The 22,149-nt window shown below is 43.6% G+C and overlaps 2 protein-coding genes across 4 annotated transcripts in view; one reads left to right on the plus strand and one right to left on the minus strand.

The window, feature by feature from the left end:
* rassf7a (Ras association domain family member 7a) overlaps positions 1 to 19,754 on the minus strand; it is a 35,718-nt gene extending 15,964 nt beyond the window's left edge. The window contains exon 1 of one of the 3 annotated variants that reach the window (XM_085779642.1): positions 19,663 to 19,754. The gene's annotated coding sequence lies outside the window, so the exon portion shown is untranslated. Of the gene's footprint in view, positions 1 to 4,709; positions 5,185 to 12,804; positions 12,945 to 19,662 lie in introns of those variants that run through there. The other 2 variants (XM_085779643.1, XM_085779641.1) reach the window with 2 other exon arrangements.
* Positions 1 to 22,149, plus strand: part of LOC146986056 (GTPase HRas) — a 236,183-nt gene that overhangs the window by 183,544 nt on the left and 30,490 nt on the right. The gene's annotated exons all lie outside the window — the stretch shown is intronic.

Raw genomic sequence — 22,149 nt, forward strand, 5'->3', positions numbered from 1 at the left:
CCTCCACCTCCAGAAAGCTGCCTTTCAACGCTGACTGAAGATCACCGGGGTGATCTTTGGCATGGATACACACATGCATATACACACAACTTAATACCAACACGGCCGCTGTTGCTGAGTTTACATATGAGAGACAAAGTTGGCAACCGCCCCCCCCATGGGAATGGCAAAGAAAGAGGGGAAGGAGGGGGGAGGGAGTGATGAAGGAGAGGTTGGATAAAGACTAATGTTTGCTATGTGTGTGTGTTGCGGTGGGGGGGGTGGGTCTAAGATATGTATTAATTGCTTGTGTTCTCACCCTATTGCTCTAATAAAAGTAAAACAAAAAAAGAAAGAAATGTTTAAAAAAAAAAAGAAAAAGTTATGTCGAAATGAAATCGACCAAACAATTACGACGGCCAGTGTGAGTGAGGTTTTTCATAAAGGAACTCTTTCATGAAGCACGTCAATAAACGTAATGTAAAACCCGGAGCGGTCCATGTTCCACATTTCTAGGGGCTTCCAGGTTTTACTCCTGGCAACTCGGTAGACCTGCATCTTGGAGCGGGGCCAAGGTTTGAGTCAAACATTGCATCTTAGACCACAGAAAAGAAGGGAAACCTGACACTGTGAATCTGCCTTATCTGTTCATCTCTGTGGATGAAAGAAGTATCTGCTTCGGTCTTTTTGTCCTGTGGGAAGCAGCATGGTGGCCTAGACTACACACTCACGTGCACATTAAGTGGAAAAGTGTGTTTCTGTGTGTGCGTCAGTTGATACCTACATTAGGAGTGTCACTCAGGTTGTTTAGAGCGGTTCCTGGGAGTTTTTTGAAACCTTTCACCTCACAGAAAATTAACATGACAACCCCATCTGTCACGCTGTCACGCTCATGCCTCCACCTTATCTTATCTCTCTCCAATCAAAACAAATCAGGCTTTCAACATGATAATCACTAATGCTTCCCCACCTATATTCCCAGTATCTGATTTTGGGCCCAGCTCACTTCCGCTCATCACTGTGCGGTTGTGCACTACAAGTATCAGTCATCTTGCATGTGCTTGCTTTCCTCCCAATGTGCTTGATCAAACACATCTACATTCAATGACAGCTTCGACATCAAACCCTCTCAGCGTGAGGGATGAGACTGTCACATCCACCTGCCTCTCTCCTCTCTCCTGTCTGTTGATTTAGTAGTCCCAGGCCCTGAGGCAGACATTTTCTTTTTTCTTGCTGGCGTCTTGACCCCCCCTTCTCCTCCCGGACCCATTCGGGGGCCCTTGGCGGAGGCACCGTGTTATTTACTGCCCAGAGAGCTCTGTGAGCGTAAGAGTCAACGCAGCACGGCTGGTTGAACAAGCCAGCAACCTGCTGCTCACTCGCACACAAAAACACACATGCACGGTTGCCGACAAACACACGCACATGCTGTCACATGACTGTCCCGGAGGGGGAGGGGGGTAGGCAGAGATGTTTACCGTGCTGCAATCACTACACACAGTAGACCTGAGAGCCGTGGATGAAGAGACAAGACAAACAGATACAGACCGACGTCCATAAACCCCGGCAGGCGACTTGCCGGTAGTTTCAAAACAGTTACAACAGAAGAGGAAATGTGAAGCTGGGTTTAATGATGTGACGGGGCAAACACCCATGAAGGCTACAGGAACTTCAGCCTGACATGACGTGACAGCATTCGCTCAGGTGAACTTTATGGTCAGCTGGACTCACGTGGGAGCGTGTCCCCTCAGTGAGGACATTTTTGACAGCGCACCCTGACCTGCACCAGTTGGATAAATAAAGACAGACTCAGGCTAAGGAACCTCTTTGTCGCTCACTGGCCCCTGAACCTTTTTCCAACCGTTTCACCAATGTTCCCTAAAAAAAAAAAAGGTCACCTGCTAGTGGAGACCAAAACAAGTACAAAGCCTGGGAGTTGGCAAACAAACCGCTCCCTTAAGGGTGATGTTGCTCAAGCCCCCAGCTGGGATCAAAGGACGTGCACTTGTTTTTGATCGGTCCAGAAATTTCTACACAGTTTTTACGACACAACGCTGTGTTCTCAGGTGCTCTTAGTTGAAACCCCACGTCTCCGAAGATCTAAAAGCAGAACCGCAAGTGAAATTCCTTCTCCAAATGCCCTCCTTCCTCTCAGTAATTATAGCCTCCCAGCTGACAAACTACAGGTCTGCCGTGTTTATCTTTGCCTCCACGGATACAACAGGTGAAGTGAGGTCTGTGTGTGCCGGGATGGCTGCCAGTCTCTTACTGGTTCTGCTAGCCAAGTGCATATTAACCTTCCTGGTGCAATAAAAACACCTGGGGAATGAAGGAGGAAGAGACCGATGTGTTGTCTGGAAAATTTTATAGGAGGAAATATATTTCCTTTGCATCACTGAATACTTGAGCATGGCATCCTACATGAGAAAAACGGAATGTCCCCCTTTATGAAATCCTGTGAGGGGAAAAAAAAAAAAAGTTTGCCATAGTAAACTTTGGTGAGGATGATTTATTTAGAGTACAGATGATTTAATAAATTGAAAAATGGGCTGACTTGAAAACAGGGGTGTGAGGCAGGATGAGGGAGCAGGGTGTGAGGGATGTGAATGTGATGCAAGGAAGACTGGATCAATCTTTTATCACTGCAGTGTGCTTTCATCCCTAATGGATCCGACATGAGCAGAGCACAGCACTACCTTCCGTCACATTGCACAGGCAGGGGGAAGGACGCACGGAAAGGAACAAGAGGGAGCAAGAGAGGTAGACAGAGCAACACATGAGAAAGAGAGAGAGAGAGAGAGAAAGGGGGGGTAGGGGTGGTTCAAACCAGCCTTCCCAAAAATAATCACAAACCCAAACATGCAAACATATTATTTCGCCGACATGCTGTTATGGCGTTTCCAATTACCTCTGGCTCTGAGTGCATCTGCAGGAGTTGGGAAACACTCCTGATAAGGACGGCGAGAAATTAAGTCATCACAGCATGAAGAATGACTTTGAAAAATTCCCATCAAGAATCCCAAGAGATGTCTCGCTGTGCATGGGTGGACTTGCTTTCCTTGCCATGCGAGCTGAGTGACAGACAGACAGACAGACAGACAGAAACATGGACAGGACTCACAGACAGACAGACAGACAGACAGACAGGAGTCTAGGAGAGGAGGGGAGTCCATCTGTGTATTCGAGCAGTGAAAGAGCAGTAAAAATAACATTGCGGAGAACAAGGCACGATGACTCTCAGAGGACACTCTGCTCTCTCCATGCTAAACAGGCTCATTCATGTGATAGAAAATAAGAAATATCTCGGCGGTGAGGGAGACACAGAGGGAAGGAGGGAGAGAAAATAAGTGCTACCTAAACAAGGGCTGTGAAGAAAAAGTTGAAAGTTTTATAATGCGTTGCGACTACTGACAACTGCATCATTATCCCGCCGTCTGGTTTTCACTTAGGATGAAATACTCACAGCTCTTAAAGGAAAAAGAAGGCGCTACATTATTATATCTCCACTGCTCTTCTCCGTCTGTCAAAGGACTGAAGCAAACATGGTCGACTTCCTACGTGTCACTGGCTGGAGTTAATAAACACCCTGCACTCGGCCTGATTTCCCATGGACCTTGTATCGGTGCCTTGAGACACTGAAATGAGCAAAGGTCAATGTGGACTTATAGATTCGAACCAGAGCGCCAAAAACAAAGTCGTCCATTTCATTCCATGCCACCGTCTGTTATGCTGACGTTATCTCTCTGGAACCAAGTTAACTGTGTGCAACAAATAGAGATAATGCACAAGTGTAACTCAGGAGGAAAAATAATCACCTCCCATGGGGGTACTGTGTGTGTGCGCGTGTGTTTGGGGGGGTGGGGGGGGGGTTCCAATCAATAACCCTGATTGGATAACAAATACAGCCTGCTAATGAGCTCTGAGTTCCACTATCTGACACATACCATGCTGGGAAATGTTAAATAAGAAGCTAGTAGCCATGCATATTGATGAGGCGGTGTTTAAAATAGGCTTCAAGTGGTCTGGTGCATTAGACTTGCATGCATGCAGCGTTGCCGTTTCGAGATGTGTAGCACGTTAACAGTTAAATTCAGCTGGAACACGTAGTGAGTGAGTGAGCTGAACTCTGCCCGTGCCCTCCAATGAATTAATCTTTAATCCCACAGTGGTAAAAAAGGTGCAGCCAGTGTGACAGGAGACCGGTGTAAAAGAGAGAGCCTGCACTTGTCTCACAGTTCTAACACTGTAAATACTTTCACACCCGGAAAAAAAATAAAAAAAAATAAAAAAGCACATGTAGGCCACCTTTCAGTCACACAGGGAGGGAGTACTCCAAAACACAAAGAGGAAAAAAAACACTCAGAAAGAACAACAAAAAGGAAAAAAGTGTGCAAAGAGTGAAGTTTCACCCAAACAGGTTTGAGTCCTTATGGCTCATACAGGAACACTTGGGTGGCGGGTCTAGTGTCAACAGGTACATGTGAAGACACAGCTCACCTCCTTTAAGACGTAACACAAGATCGCCTTTGTTTCCCTCACACTCACTGAAAACCACACGGGTTCATGCTTATTAATGATAGTAATGGCTCCCTATACGAGCATGCTGGGACATACAACAACAGACGGATCATCTGACTTGAGGGAAACTTCCCGATGTTCAAAGAAAAAAAACAACAACAGGCAAGGACACATTCAAACGATCCATAAAAACCTGAAGACCTCACACTCACCGAGCGGGGAGGATCTTCTCCTTCTCTTCGGTGCCTTTAATTTCCTCTGTCAGTTGTTTTCTTTCCGTCTCTCCCTCACTCAGGGAAATCCTTAATTCTGACAGAGCAGCAGAGCCGGTTGTGTGGCTGGCTGGTGTGCGAGGCAGCGATCGTGTGTGTGTGTGTGTGTTTGTGTGTGTGTGTGAGGAGTCTGCGAGTCCAGCGGAGGTCAGAGGCAGTCAGATGTGGTCACGGGAGGAGATTTAAAGGATGTCGCGACTTCTCCTCTGCTCTATCTTGCTGCCTTCTCCTCTTCTTGCTGCCTCAGGAATGCACTTCTCCTGGGTGTCCTCACCACAGCCAAGATCTGAGAGACTGCTTGAGTTCTCTCTCTTTCTCTCTCTCTCTCTCTCCTGCCGTCTTCACCCCTCCTCCTCTTCTGTGCCTCGCACCCACACAGAAACACACCCTCCCTGCCTCTCTCTCTGTCTCTCTCCCTCTCTCTGTCTCTCTCCCTCTCTCTCCACCCTTTTTGGCTGTGCTGACAGATCTGGTACCTCCCCCCTTTTCAGGTAGTTGAAAGCGCGTTTTCAGCTTTGTCATTCTCCCTCCATATCAATTTCCCTCACACATTCTCTTTGTATTCCTCATTTTCCGATAATACAAAAGGGCTGCTCGGACAAAAAAAAACAAAACTCGGAGATAAGTCGAATAAAATCAACTTGAAACTTTGCATGCACTTGCATTTAACACGTGAGTGTCAGTTTCAACAACCTATAACCTGAGGCATTATACATCCTCCCTCTGGCCTCCACTGACATGAACAGCTGATTACACAAATGAGGCCATCAGGTGATTCTCTCTTCCTTTTCCTGGAATGAGGTCATAGTCCGACAGACCAGGTGCAACAGCGGACTGTGTGTGTGTGTGTGTGTGTGTGTGTGTGTGTGTGTGTGTGTGTGTGTGTGTGTGTGTGTGTGTGTGTGTACCTGTTTGCATTGGACAACGCCCTGTGGGAAAATAAGATCGGAGCACCTTTAAATCTGACCACTCTGGACTAGAAAGCAACACAAAAGCCTAATCAATCAATTACAGGAACTACTCCAGAATCATTAATAAAACTGTGCACTGTGTTCCTATCTGCACAGCCGCCTCCCACACACACAAGCACAGAGCCCAGACACGTGTGACCAATGGGTCAGGCAGAATATGCATGAGCCCTTCAGCACAGACACGACCCGTTCTCCATCTTCACATCTATCTCTTTGTAGCCTCTTCTTCATTTCTCCTTCACCACCACGATCCTGAAACTAAAGCCTGGACATGATACCAAGGAGACGTCCGAAATGAAAAATTGAAATGGAAGTCAGGCTGTTTTATTGACCCTGCTGGCAGTGTAAATAAAAACAGAACAATTTACTACACTGCATTCAAAAAGTCTTTAGACCACTTCATTTTTTTTTTGTGGCAACCTTACATGGAAATTAAATGAAAAAAATTCCCCTGATCAGTCTATACCGAAACTCCCAATGTGTGGGGGATCTGGGGGATAAGGTCCTGTGTGGAGATGGGAGAAACTTCCAGAAGGGAAATGAGCATAGTTTGATGAGAAAAACACTTTTTGCATAAGGCTGCAGCAACAACATGACTAAATGAGAAAAAAGTGAAGAAGCGGGGGAGACTTTCTGAATGTAGATGGTGCAACATTGTTGAGTATGAGTTTGCTGACACCAGTGGATAATAAAACCTTACCTAAAGAAAGGTTCTGATAAAGATGGACTCATATTTTTCAAAGAACTTGACAGAACAAGATATGCACCAAGGACAAACTATGACATCATTGTTTCTCAACTACCTCAAGCATTTTTGGCTGCAGTAATACTCCCATACCGATATATCTGTGATAAGCCAATATTAGCAGACAAATCAATTTAATTTGGACCTGGAATTTTTGACTGCTGCCGCTGAATCTGACTGCTGCTTTCATTTCTTTGCTCAATTTCCATGTGTGAGCCAAGGACATTAGATAAATACTGTAACAAATGCTTGCCACAAAATAGTTTCAGTCCAACAGAGGAATTTAAAAAGTAAAAAAAAAAAAATGTACTGCCTGCAGCATAAAACCATTGTAGTCATGGAATTCAGATACAATGATTCAGCAGCAGCTGGCCAATGACAATACCTACATTATCCATGTGTTTACTTTGCCTTTATCTGAGACTGTATTCTGAACTAGACTAATGAGGACATGCAGTCACAGCGTCTAATAACCAGAGAGCACATTGTATAAAGCAGATGTTCCAAAAATAGATGTCTTGGATTAATTGCATTAATTTGATGAGTTAAATCATGCAAACAAAAGACCACAGTGAAGAATGCTGGAGCTTTTAGCCAGCTGAGTCACAGAGGCCCACTGAGAGTCAGTTCACATTTATGTGAACTGTTTCACTGTTCTGTCTATAAAGCAAAGCTTTTGGCACATCTAAGAGCTGTGTTGTCTGACAAATCGCTTAAACCACACTCTAGAATAAAAGTGGGGAGGGTGGGGCTCCTGAGGCGCTGCTAAGGTACCAGAGACCATACTGAGAAAAGGCTGAGGTGCCAAGGAGGAGTGACATTTTAAAAGCAGCAGAGAAGTAAGTACACTTTATGGATCGTGACAGGCTATTACCCCCTCAGTGGGATCATGCTTGTCCATCGTCAGAACCACACTATGTTCGTTCAGGGTTTTTGTTTTTTGTTTTTTTGAAAGACATGACCAGGCGAAGGTAAACAGGCAAGGGGCCCTGCTTATTGGAGTCTGAAGACAGAGAGAAAACAATCAGAGCGGTGGGTGAGGGGGGGTATTGTAACGCAATGTGGAGGATTATCAGTCCCAAAACCTCCCAGACCTCGCTGACACCTTCCAGGCATTCCTCAGGGCACCTCCCACTGCTGTGCCTCCCTCATCCCACCCTCCCCTGTCAAACCCCACATATCATCCCTCTTTTTTTCTGCGTGACTCAAACATTCTTGCGACCCCACCCCACCCCCCTCCTCCTCCTCCTCCTCCTCCTCCGACCCTCCCTCCCTCCGCTTTCAGCAAAGAAGCTGCGGGGAAACAAAGACGAGCCCTTAAAACCTTTAAAAACCTGCGCTTTCAGTGGAAATCCCTTCCCCATTTTGTACTTATTTACCACTTACTGCTTGACGCAACAAAAAAAAAAAAAGGAGCTGAAAATGCACTCAGCTCTGCGGTCTACATGGCTATTTGAGTGCTTTCAATCACCACCTACTACCAAGTTAATACTCAACAAGTGATAGCAGGTATAAATCTGTCCAAAGAGTGGCTGGCTGGCCATAACTCAACTCAGAGGAGACAAGAAGATGGCTCTCAGGCTGAGAAATAGACTGGCTGGGTCTGGCAGGAGTTCAATAGGTTCTGTGGTGGGGAGCAGAGAGAGGGAGAGAGAGAGAGGGGGGGGGGGGGGGGGGGTACATGCTGATAGTGTCTTTGTTGGCCATTATTCACCGCGAATGAATAGCATTAAGTTGCTGCTGTGGCTCACCCCTTCACGTCTTCCCCCGTTGAAACCCCCACCTCTACTTCTCTCCGCGTTTATCCAACCTTTCACTAAAAAAAAACAGCCTTCAACAGGTGGACAACAGGTCGGTCAAGACTAAAGCCTGGGTGGTGAATGGAATGAGAGTAGCTCTATTTTCAGAAACCAAAACAAGTTGCAAAATCCTGAACTTTTGTTGACATCGGGTTTTTTTCGTGCTCATGGCAAGCGACGTAAGGTAGTGATGCTGTGTTTGTGCCAAATGCGCCTAAGTATAGCATTGCTATCTCATTATGGTTAGGCCAATGCTGTTGCTCCAGTAGTGTAGCTATGCCTTGTGTATCATTATGACAGGCGAGATGGCTTTCGCCAGCGAAGGTAATTGCACTGCTGTGACATAAATATAGCACATCCCACACCAAGAACAGACAAAAGACTTTTGTTTTCTTCCCAGAAACGTGGCTCAGAAGATGATTCATGCTTTTGAAGCAAATGACTGTCACTATATCATCTCTTTACAAATAACAACAGCTGGATTGAAAATGCGATTGCCAAGGTAAAGTCGAGGACAAAGACATGACAGGGGGAGTACAAAGTGAAAATGACAGGAAGAGAGGTTCAACTGGATCAACATATACACAGCTGGTAAACAAACTTTGTGTTCCCCCAAACATGGGATAAAAGAGAAGCCAAGAAAAAAACATACAGCCCTATTTTATCTTTCTGAACACTGCTCTCAGGTCGAACTAACAGAGCAAAGAAGAGAATCTCCGTTGTTGTTTTTAGCAGCTTCCAAGTTGTCAAGACTTTGGCCGGACTCCTGCACCCTTTCTCCATCGTGTCTTTTTCTCTGCTGCCTCTTTATTCAGAACCAGTCTAGACCGGCTCAGGACGAAGCTACCATCATTAAAAAAAAAAAGAAAAGGAAAAAGACAGAAAATCCACTACCTCCAACGTGGCTTTGTGTTTTATTTTCGACATGAACAACTATTTTTAGAGGTGAAATAAATTTGGACCTCGATCATAAGCTGCTGCTTTATCCGTCATTGCTTTTAAGCGGTCCTGTTGGAGAGAAAGCTAACTAGTCCCTCGTACCGTCTCCTTCATCCCCCTCCAGCTAAGCCAGTCTGTTCCCATCCTGCCTCTAGACGTATAGTCGCTCTCTGTCTCTAGAGATAAAGCTGTACCATTAGTATCACACTGCGCTTCTCGGCACTGTTCCTATCAGTAAATAGAAGTAGGCTACAGCCTGTCTGATTAGTACAGGGAGAAAGCAGTGACTCGACTTTACTCTTATATATATATGGGACGTTGACGCCGGTGAACCTGACCTCCCGCTCCAACCTCATCATTTCTCTGTGTTTTCTCTGCCATGCTTGGAGAGCAAGTGGGTCGGGTGGGTGGGGCAAAAGAAAGTTAGAGTGCAGTCAACAAGGTCTTTGTGCCCCCCCTTTTGCAACCCTGGTGGATGCACACACTGCGAGATCAAGGGCACAAAAGACAAAGAGAGAGTATAGGGTAAAATATTGGGGTGGGGTGGTGGGGGGTGTACTTGATGGACAGGAAATGCTGGTTAGTGACAGGGGAGCTATCAGGTAGGTGCAGGTCAAGGGTCAGAGGTGAACAAAAGCTTTGTAAGCCCCCACACATAGCGAGAGAGGAGAGGCCCCCCAGATGCACTCACACCAACACCAACACCCAGTCTGTCTGTCTGGCTACACCTCTCTCTCCCTCTTTCTCTCTCTCCTCTCTCTCCCTCTTTCTCTCTCTCTCTCTCTCTCTCTCTCTCTACGCTTAAGGCTGCAATTTGTTTGTCCAAAAGTGCATTGTCACATCTGTTTGTCAAAGCTAAACGCTTCTCTATTTGTCCTCCATATAGCCCAAGACGTCACCCTTACTTCTTCGTCCATTTATTTAAAACATTGTTTACAATGCTGGTCTATTCCACTGAGTGTCTGGTCTACTCTGGTCTGGGTGGGGTGTGTGTGTGTGTGTGTGTGTGTGGGGGGGGGGGGTTATCCAAACACCTGCAGGAACAACAGCATTTAAAAGCTTTCACTGCACCAGGCCTGTCATCTCTCTCCTTCTGTGGCTTTGCCGGATCAAAGGGAAGCTGTAGCTGTGTTACAGTAAGAAAATCTTTTGTAGCCCGCAATCACGCTCTAAAAAGTACACACACACAAACAGAGATGTACGCACACATGTGTCGCACACAAAGGGTGACAATGATGCCGATGATGAGACCAGTGCAGAATAGGGGTCTCTCTAATCATGCCATCTTAACGACAGACATCTTATTTTGAAGGAGAAAGAAACTGATTCACCAGTTGCTTCGAGTACAGACACTTAAAGACCTGTTGAATTTTAACAAGGCCGGTAAGACCGCCATCGCCATCTTTATCTGGGTGGTAGAGGGTTTGAATGTGTGCTGGAGTGGGCATGAACGTGACACCGAATTAATGAGTGAGTGTGTGTGTGTGTGTGTGTGTGTGTGTGTGTGTGTGTGTGTGTGGGTGGATACAGCAGATTACTAATCAGCGCTTAGACAAAGGCCATATGTGTGCAAGCCTGCGCATCTCTCCCGCATATCTCCCACATACTCTCCTTCCACGTCTGCGTAAACCCCTATCAGCGGGAATGTAGGGTTGCCGGGTCAGCAGTGGTGACATCATCATGGCAGCCTGTCAGAAACAACAACACGGCCTCGGTGCCAGTTTCCTCTTGGTTGCATCAGCTACGCGCTACCAGGCGGCAGATCAATGACACTCGCTCCAGTCGGACGACCAGTTCACTTAATGGTTGTTTTAGACGCTCCGTACAGATAAACACACACACACACACACACAAACACACAAAAATGTTGAAGCTTCGAAATCAAACCTGCTTTGCCTGCAGGACAGTCGTAAAACGTGTCCACTTTGTGAAATAAAATACAAGTGGCTTTCTTTGAGACTCTGGGCCAGTGGTGTCAAACATGCGGCCCGCGGGCCAAAACTGGCTCAACAGAGGGTCCAATCCGGCCCGTGGGATGAATTTGCCAATTGTGAATATAACATAGAAGACAGAAGAGAAATAATACTGTTGAAATTGCACATAATTGTCTCAAGAAATTTTCAGGTTGTTCATATTGTTTGTTAAAAGAAGAGTTCCTCAATTGTAAACATCTTAAAATAGATAGAAATTCATTTTCTCAGCTGCATCACATCTCACAAAGACGGTGTAAAAGAAAGATAACAATAAATATTCATGAAAAGAAAGATAGCGGCTAATAACTATTAAAAAGACAGAAAAAACTCCAGTGCAATGTACTTGTACTGCTTTGCACTAGAACAAAGGGAAACATTTATTTCTCACGTACTTACTCGTTATTTATAGGTTATTATGGCCTACTTGAGATCAAATTGCACTGTATGTGGCCCCTGAACTTAAATGAGTTTGACACCCCTGCTCTGGACCCTTCACCTGTCTGAGGTGGCCTAAGGTCAACAGTCTGACATAAATGGCTTGATTGTTTACAAAGAGATAATAAGTGTAGCCTGAGGTGAGGAGAAAAAATATATCAATGGACCTCACATGTATCAGCACAACAAGAATATATCAACATTATTTTGACAAGAATCAGTTGCTTCTACCTTCAAAGACTTTTCTTTCATCTGCCCCCTCGTTTGTGCCAGGGGTCAAGTGTCAGCAGACAGATGCATGCTGGTCTGTGTGTGTGTGTGTGTGTGTGTGTGTGTGTGTGTGTGTGTGTGTGTGTGTGTGTGTGTGTGGTGAAGTGTTTATATGCAGAGGATCCTCCAGGTCATCAGATAAAGTGCACCTGAGGGAGGGGCAGGGGCCTCAGTTTGAAATGTTACCACGGCGACCAGGCCTAGACGCGACCAGCCGACCACCTGGTTGGTGGAGCTATAGAGAGAGTCTCAGGACACTGCCACTTCAGGACGGTGAGCATGCCAGAAAATAACTCATGTATTTACAAAAAAAAAAAAGAAAAGTGGTCTGCTTCCCCAAAACACAACCCATATTGTGTTTGAGCCACGACGAGCCAAGCGGAGCGGAGAGAGCGCACACAGCTGTTCAATCTTTCATGGAACATAAAAAAGAACTAAGCCTTCTGTACAGCTCTCATTACAGCAGAGAAATAACTTTGGCCCCCATCTAGACCGTGTTATGTCCACACATGGTTTGAGTCACCGATTATCCTGTTGGACATTTGAAAGCCATGCCAAGCCAACCATGGTTGTGTTCATATTATAACAAAACGTATAAAATGTGCCCCCAGAGTCACGCTTAAGTAAGCAGACATCACGGCTCGTGATCATACTGCTGGACAAAAAAAGATGAATGAATGATTCATCACCAGTTATACCATATTATTACCATGCTGAAACATGTTAAATGATGTAACCATAGTGACTAATACAGTTTGATAAGAGCATCGATGGCTAAACTATCCTGTCTTTTAAAATTAAGTTCAGCCATGTCTTCAACTTACACAGAGAAGGGGAAAAAAGTGAAAACTCAGTGGGAAAAAAAGTCAAAACTCAACAAACAGGGCTATTTGTCTCACTCACCTCCTGCAGTGTAATGGTCTCTGTTGACTGCCTGCCTGATGAAAAAGGAGAAGACGAGGAGGAGGAGGAGGAGGAAGCCCTGCGACTGTCACAGTGTGTGTGGTGCTCACGGGGGCCACCTGATCCTGATCCACCACAGCCTGTGGGAGAGACAAGAGTGACTGAGGGAGACGGGCTCAGAGCAGGGCTGAAGGGGAGGGTGGGATGGGAGGGGGGTTCAGCTGCAGAGAAAAAGTGAAGTGGTGCCGCCATTCCCCGTCACCCGGGAAACCAGCGTCCCCTTTCAAAGGAAACCGGCCAATGGCAAACACCGGCAATTGTGTTCAGACAAAAAGTCACATGACTGCCCAAACACACACCACCACTCCCTCGGCCTGCACGGTGAGAAGAAGGGAAGAGAGGAGGGGGAGAAAAAAGTATAGTGGTGGTGGCTGGAGGATGATAAAGAGGGCGAGGAGTAAAAAAAAAAGAAAAACAAGCGGGGGGAAAAAGAAGAGAAGTGAAATAGATATTGGCTGGTGGATTTGAGGTGAGTTGCTGAGGGAGGGAACAGATGACCGTGCGTAACTCCATCCTAGAAATGAGTGTGCAAAACTACTTCCACCTCATCTTTTCCCCTCTCGCTCCCATCACCTCACCTCAGCACACCGGCCTCCTCGCCGAACAGGTTGGCTGGCTGCAGCCCATTTGTGATTGCTAAGAGGAGCGACGCCGAGCAGCACAGTGTGACACTAATGGTGCAGCTCTATCTCCGGCTGGCAGACGCACACAGCACCTATCTACTTCCATATTGGGCCATTTATACTGAGGGCGTACGGAAAACACCAAGAGTTCCTTGCTACACTCTGATCAACTCGTATAGTGTTGACCATCCATACATAACCAACAGCACTTCTAAAAGTTGTGTTGCAATTTCTAGGTGAACCTAAGGTGTTTTCTGTGCACATACATACTATCAGCTGTTCTGCCCTACAAAGCAAAAAGGCAGTAACTACGCAGAGTTCCAAACTGAGAAAAATGACTTTAAAGTTATCCTGTTGTCCAGCCTAAATAGTTGTAGGTAGATTATTGGACATGAGGCAGTTTTGTTACTTTGTATTAGCTTATTCTTTGTACATATTAATTCTCATATTTGATTTGATTTTTTACCCCTATTTTGCAGTTACGGTATTCTTGCTTTGTATTACTTGCCAAAAAATGTGGCACCATACCAAGCAAAAAGGCAGTAACTGCAGATTCTTCAAAAACTATTCTGTCACAACTTGTGCTCTAGGTGTGTTAGATACACTGTATCTGGACTAATTGGAACCATTTGTTTCCCTGAACATGGATATACCAAACCCAAAGTAATCTGACCAATATTTTCCACCCGGAAATTCTGGTGTTGAAATTGCTGCTTAAAGTGTCTCACATTCCTAAGCTGTATCAAGGCCCAAATTAGAACAATTTATTTTGAATAGTACCACATTCTTATGTGTGAATATTAGATTAATGTGTATCTGGGTGTGTTTATCTAATGTATCGCCTATATTTACAACAAATCACATTAACTGTAAAGCACTGTCAACTTCACTTTGAAGCAATATAGGCAAGTTAGGCTAACTCCAATTCAACAGGGCAGAACTAAATGATTTTGATTGAGTAATGATAATGAGGAAATATTGGAAATCATAAATATATTTTTATATTCAGAAGAGGAAACTGGGGTATGGGAAACATGGAAACAGTAACTTCACTCTGCGGCAACATGGTTAAAACAAAGCAAAAGTACAGTAACTGACAGTAATGGTAGCTACTGTCTTCTTGCTTTGTTTCACTAGGTCTTTTTGCAGTTACTGTAAAAAACGACTACCATTTTTCTCCAAAACGACACACATTTGAGATGAGATATTTTGTCACATAACAAAGGATGCCTTGAATGTCATGAAAATGATAACTCATTTTCGACCAAAAATGCAGTTACCGCCTTTTTGCTTTGTAGGGCAGTGTTGATCATACTATTACAAGCTAGGGTTAGTAGGCCTGAACGATATCAGCAAAATGTCCGATGTGCGATGACTGTTCAATGTTGCGATGACGATATGAACTTAGGATAAGAAAATATTCAGGTATATTAACCACACAGTTCCTGTGTCTTTTTGAAAACACCTCAATACGCTGTAGTACATACGCCAGGCCTGTAGGGGTGCTGTAACACTGCCACACAAATACACCAAAAACAGAGAAGAAGAGTGGAAAGCTTGCGCTCTGTAAACAAACATTATGCATCAACTAAACACGGAAAGATGTGCCAGTACAAATACGCCAATGAATGCTGCGTGGATGCGACAGAAGTCTAGCCTGGCTCTCGCCAGACCCTTGTAGTTCCGCAAAGCTCCACCAGAGGCGCTACGCTCAGCTTCACACAAGGGTCTGGACCATAGACTGTAAAAAGAATGGACATAGCGTCCGTGACGTCACCCATTGGTTTTGGGGAGTCGTTTTTGTGACTCAAATATGGCGGCCTGAACAGCGCCATGTTGGATTGGCCGGCCAAGAACCCGCCCACTGGCCTCGAAGCAGCTGTCCACGGAGCTGCTCGGACCTGTCACTCAACGTTTCCGCGCCCTGATTGGCCAGAATTTTAACCTAATAACAGTAAAACTGTAGAGTTAAAAAAAAATTCACCCCCCTCAAAGTGTGTGCGGGGGTAGAAACTATCGATTGAGACGAAAAAACGTTCTGACACCAGGCTTTTAACATGTTTACTGAGGATGTAAAGTCGGCAATTTTAACATGGGGGTCTATGGGGAATGCTCCCTTCTGACACCAGCCCCCAGAGGAATCCGAGGGGATTGCAGTTTTTTGAACGCGGAAGTGAGCTTCACTTCTCAGACCGACAACTGCCCCCTTGGTCTGGACTCGAGGCCAATGCAAACTTCTTCCCCGGAGCAAAAAATAATGAACCAATCAGGATCGCCGGGCGGGACTTTCTGAGGTGTGACGCCCCCCCCCCCAAAAAAAAGTATAGTATATTGGACTCTTGAACTTTAGGATCTATCAGTGTTATACAAGACATACTAAGGAACTTATGCTGCATGGCATATCACATACAGATTTGTGACAGGAAGTAGAAACTATATATTATGATTGAAAAGAAAATGGATTGATGTCATCTTTGTTTTGATGTAGAAACTGATGCATCATCATCATTGGATCCCTCATATGACTTTGTTATCATCAGAGAGGAGAGGACTACAGGTGGGAGAATGATCACTCATTTTTTGTATCACAAAGGTCATGGTGTCAGTTTTGGCAGGTGTTAAGACAAAACTAAGAGCCAATGGTTTCTGTGAAGCAGAATGCAGATTCAGCTTTTACAAAATAATGATTGTCCAGGGGTTCAGAGAGATAACGAAGAGCTTTCTTCTTCACCGGTGTGACGTCAGTACAGGACACAGAGACTGCTTCGTTTAGGGAAGAAGTTATAACCCAAAGGAGCCCACCTACTGTTTTCTATAATGCTACTGCAGCTTTAGACTTGGAAAATGCTGATCCTCACTTCCAAACACTTTTTACTCACCTATAAACAATTCTGGTACACAGTGAAAGTCAGGAGCCCCAATGAAACCAGCAGAGCTCCATCATCTGCAAAACTCAGTCATGCATAAATCCTCTTTTTCAGGGTTGATTCAATATCAGCAGAGCACTGAAGAGAAAACTGCATCCCATATTTATCTTGTCACCCTGAAATCTTACAGCAGAATAAGGCAAACACTCTTTATCATAAATTCATTAAGTGATAAGTAATTTACCCTACATCTTCAACAAGACAAAAACATTCATCTTAAATATTTGTACATGTTTTAGCTTCAGTCTGCTGCACAAAACAAAGACTTCAAAAACCCCAGAGTGTTAAATGTGTCATGTTTTCACTGTGCACACTGGCACCTGCCCAGGGTGGTAATCTAAATTACAGTGAGGCTTTCCGGCATAAATTCCCGACAGAACAGGGAGACAATGTGGTCTGCGAACGTTGAAGAATGGCAGCCGTTTTATTACTCAGGACTGAAATCACACATCTATCACTTCCTCAGCGATGTACTGTACACTTGAACACAATCATCTCTCATGTAATACATCGCCTCAGCGCCAGGAAATTACCCTACTTCAGCGGTGGCGCGGGCAGGTCTAGTTCTCAGGAAAAGCATTTACCAAGTAAAAAAGGGGAACTGAATTACCTCTCTACAATGTGAATGTGACGGGATAACTGATGAACCACGGCGAGGGGAAGGTGACGACGCCGACAAGCACCCGGAGCATGGACAGCAATGACAAGTCTAAGACTCTGACATTGATTTAGTTTGAAAAAAGAAAAAAACACTAAGGAGAGAGGACTACCCGAGGATTAACAATCCGGTATCAGCTTGTCAATACGTAATAGGCACATTCTGGCCCTGGGCTTACTGCAGAGTCTCCCAATATTTCTGTGGATTGACCATTGCCACCTGGAGATTAGATCTAATCGAAAAACGTCACTAAACGCAGTTACCTTTTTGAAAACTATAATTTACAGTTTTATTGAACTTTTTGGACTTTTCTATCCATTCAACTAACAACAAACTACTGTATTATAATGTTTAGTTGAATCAAATCAAAGCATTGCTTGTAGGGGTAGATTTATATGCACCATCTTACACCCCAGGCTATATGGATTCATTTATAGATATATCCCTTCCCTTCCTCTATCATATTGTGTTGTTTATTCTTTCTTTCTCCTTTCCTTCCTTTGCACATTCTCTCCTTAAATAAACTTTATACAATGCATTTGTAATGATTTTATGAGTGCAAATAAATCAAATCAAATAAGTAACACAAATATGTGAATCAATACCTGGCAGCATATTAGAAAGACAAAGATATAGGTTTCCTTCTACCACAGTTCAGATGATGGTGAATACATATGCATGAGACGCCAGGATCATAAATAAGCAGATCTGACGGCTATAATAAAGGCACAATCTAAGGATCCTACAACCCATGCAAGTTTCAGCTATAGTGAAGATAAACTATGCCAGTGTTCCTGAGAGTCGATACTTTTAGTCAAAAGGGTGAGAGGAGGGCTGCATGGTGCTGCAATGATTTAGTATCTGCCAGATGAAAATTGGGTATGGGGGCGTGTGAGATTCTCAGCTGGTGGAGAAGCCTTTCTGTTCGGTGGTGTCGAGCAGCTGGACAGATGAGTCACCATGTACGGATTTCATTGTGTGGAGGGGGACAAAGAGGTCAAGCAACTTAACACTTGACTGTCAACTTTTTGTCCCACTTTTCCATTTTACCCCAGCATTATGAACACAGACAGAGCGAGCTGCAAATTCATAAAGGGGAAAAACAGAGGGGAAACACTAAATCACAAAATATTTCAACTGCAGCTAAATGAGCTTAAATCCCTTCGCAGACCCGCATAAAAATATATGGCTGCTTAAATTAAATTTGCCCTGATATATGATCTTCTAAGAGTTCTGCATTAATGATCCGCCTGAATGGACAAAGAGAGAGTCTGCTGACCAAAATAAAAATAGTAGCTACCAAAGATCGCCCTTCCTCCTATCCTCAGAAAGTTTCTCCTGCAAACATTATCTAATAAAATCCATCAAGGACTCCAGAGGAAAAACCCACACACTACTTGCAAAACAGCAACAGCTTCCACATTTCAATCAAAACATAGATAATATATGCATGAAATGGTTAATAGCAAAGGCATGAAGAGGCCATAACAACCATCAGTCATGTGGTCAATAGGTGAAGTGGGAAAGATATAGAAAGAGGAAGAAAACAACAGTGTATAAAATAGAGGGAAGTTAGAAGGGGAAAGGGTACAGAGGATGATGATGATGCTGAGGAGGAAGTAGGCTGCAATAATCAAGATTAGAAAGAGACAAATACATATTCTGTCAATAAGCAGAGCTCTCAATGTCAGTCAGCCTTTATCAATCAACAGAACAACAATAAGCACATGTGTGTGTTTGTCATTTCAATAATTTCTCAACCAAATATAGCCTACCACTCTCCACTCAAGCTTCTCATTTATGAGAATCAATTAATCAATCCATAAAAACAATCAATGATGACAATAATGGGTGGTTGCTCCACAGTAAGAGATCAGTATTGTACTGTCTGCCACATCAAGACTAATAGGTAAACTGGCATTTTCCTCCATACATTAAGCCAACTATTCTTCCAGCACAACAAAGGCTGTATCCATCCTTCTAAAAGCCACTGAGCTGATCTCACTGAAAATGCGAATACAATCAATCAACATGAGCAGAAACTGAATAATATGGTAATTATTATAATGTGGCTGTTGGCATCATGCTGCTTGCCTTGGACCATTCTTCTTTAACTTCAGTTTGATATTAGTATCTTTACAATGTAACCTAACCTACTACATTAAGAGCAGCTATCAGAAAATAAAGTAGGAATTAGCGGGGCTGCGTTTACGTAAGCACGTCGTTCACAGTTTTTTTGGACAGGCTTTTAAGTTAGAGCTAAATTAGTGAACAACTAAAAAACCATATGGGCAGTAAAATACCTACTCGCTGGAAACTTAACAGGTGTAACTCAAAACAAATTCGCCCATATTAAAACTTTAGTCTAACTCAACTTAAAGCTGTCCGAAAAAGTCACTGAGAAAAGTTTTGGAGGACTCCAGTTCATGGTTAGCATGACATCACCCTGCAGGCTGCAGGTGCAGCGCTCCGTGCTCACTTTACAACACTTGTTGCATCCTTCATCCAAACTGTCCAAAACCTTTTTTTAAAGTTGACATTATTCTGTTGGAAACAAGTACAAGTTGGAAACAAGCTGAAAACAACTTACAGGCGATGTGGAAGTCGATATAGGACCGATGGGAAACCGAGTGACTCATCCTCTAGTTCCCATCGTCAAGAGTCCGCTCGTTTAAAGGCACCCCGGAAATAGAAATATTACAGTATCCGGTCAGAAGTTTCAAATTAAAAGCGTCAATTAAAAACAAGTTAAGACCATAGACTGTAAAAAAAAATGGACGTAGACTTCCGGTCTGAAAAGTGAAGCCAACGCGGAAGTAACTTTACTTGCAATCCCCCCGAGATCCGCTAGGGGTGTTTCCAAGAAGCCCTGGTTCCAATCCACTCCCATTCATTTTCAATCATGAAATACTCGATCAATAATTTTTTTTCACAACTGATAACGGTCTAAAAAGCTAAAGTTCCTCATCCTTAAATATGACCTGGTGGTCCATCTGAAAAAAATTATATAATTATTTAGATATTAATCCTTAAAGGTTGGTATAACTGACCAATCACCTTCCAGCACGGAATATGATTGACAGCCTGATGACTGAGACGTCACAGGTCAGACACAGCGGATCAGACACCGAGGATTAACACCGAGGATTAACACCGGAGGGGACCTCCCGTCGTTTGTGTATTGTGTTCAGTCAGTTTTAATTTAATTTCTGATATTTTGTCGATATGTGTGGATGATAGATAGCACGGGTACAGTGTTGGCAGTTAATTAATTTCACCCAGTTTTTCGTTTATGATTCGTCCGACGGTGCTAACAGACCGGAGGAAGCTGATATCACGATTTGGTGAGTAAGTTATTTTTTTCTTTTTCTGAATGTGTAAAAATTATATCTAATTAGTTGTATATTCCAGAAGACCACTGATTACTTTCCAGTGTGTTCTGACCGGAGAACATGAGACTGTCACCGTCCAAGACAAGTTAATTTATAGTTAATGTGAATAACCGATTCACTTTGCTACACGGCTAACGTTAGCTCGCCATTAGCTCCGTGTTAGCTCCCGTGTTAGCCATGCTAACCGTTAGCTCGTCTCCGACTTTTACCGGACCGGGATAAATCCGGTTTAATATTTAACGACCACGGCGTCATGTTTAGCAGAACAGTGATCGGTAGGATCGGTCTACAAGCTGCAAAGCCCCCAGGTTTATCCATCAACTTGTTATCTTGCTCGTAACGTTATCATACTGTAACGTTACTGATAACTAAGGGGATTTGTCATTTACTGCTGTAAAATCACACACAAAAAACTGAAGCAGACAGTCCTGCACCTCTCAACAATGTTTTAATCTAAGTTCTTGTGTTTTACTGTGATTCTAAGGAGCCACTGAGAACTGAGTGACCGGTGCCAACAGAAGGAGGACATCATGTGAAGTTATGGAGCTGTGATGATGATGAAACCAGAAAACCTCTGATGAGAGAACAGACCAACTGTTAGTTTATTATTCCATGTCCACATTTGACCTCACACTTTTTAGGGTGAACCTAAAATTGACAGTGAAGATTTTGAAGCAGCTATTTTCATAGTCCAGTTAATACAAATGCTTTATTCAGTCGATGATTATCATTGAAAATGTAATAATAAAGAAAGTTACTGTGATTAAACTTTAGTATTTCTTTTACATATTTAACATAACCTCGTGGCCAATATAATGTGACACTTTCGTGAATTATTGTTTTCAGTATCATAGATTAGTTGACAAGAAACATCAGGAAAGCACAAGCTCTGATATTCATCTCTTTATTATTTCAAGGAGGGTAACATTAAACATTTGTATTTTTCTTGTGTGTAATGAAAGCATACATAGAAATAGTCCTGTAAGTTTTTCCTGAATGTATTGATTACAGCAGTGTGTCTTGGCATTCATGTTACTGTACAGATCTGGCCCATTAAAAATCAGTGAAGCAATTCTTAGTAAATAAATTAATTTCAGGTTTAAGATGCACTAATTTTAGCATTTTACAGCACTGAAAACGTTTTATAAGCTGTGGATGATGTAAAGGTGAGCCATACTGTCAAAAGACAAGCTTGTATTGTATTAGCTGAATTTCCAGTACATCTACATGTTGGTAACCTGCAAAAAAGACGTGCATATATATAATAGGAATGTAAAATAAATAGCTAATAGCTGGGTGAATGCTGTAACGTGGTCGACAGGTCGGAGCTCCAGCAGCCGATCATCGGTGATGCAGGTGAGGTACATCAAGTCCAGGAGCCGTCACCCACCAGTCTCAGTCCATGACAGTTTAATGTGTTGCAGGCAGCTTTACAGTTTGAGACAGAAACTAGTCTCTGGGTTCTGTAAAACAATTTAAAACAATATCAAAATACGTTTCACAGCTTTACATTAGCTTATTAATGCTAACATCGGCTACAATAACGTGTCACATTACTCCTCATGGGATCTTATGTAGGCTAGTTCAAACATGGATATGTATTTAATAAGCTTCTGAGATTACTTTCACCATTAAATATTAAGTTTACCTCGAGTTGTAGATGCTAACGGTGTTAGCAGCGTACC

The sequence above is a fragment of the Trachurus japonicus genome, chromosome 6 (assembly GCF_045865225.1).
Source record: "Trachurus japonicus isolate A0001 chromosome 6, Traja_1.0".
Taxonomy (NCBI): Eukaryota; Metazoa; Chordata; class Actinopteri; order Carangiformes; family Carangidae; genus Trachurus; species Trachurus japonicus.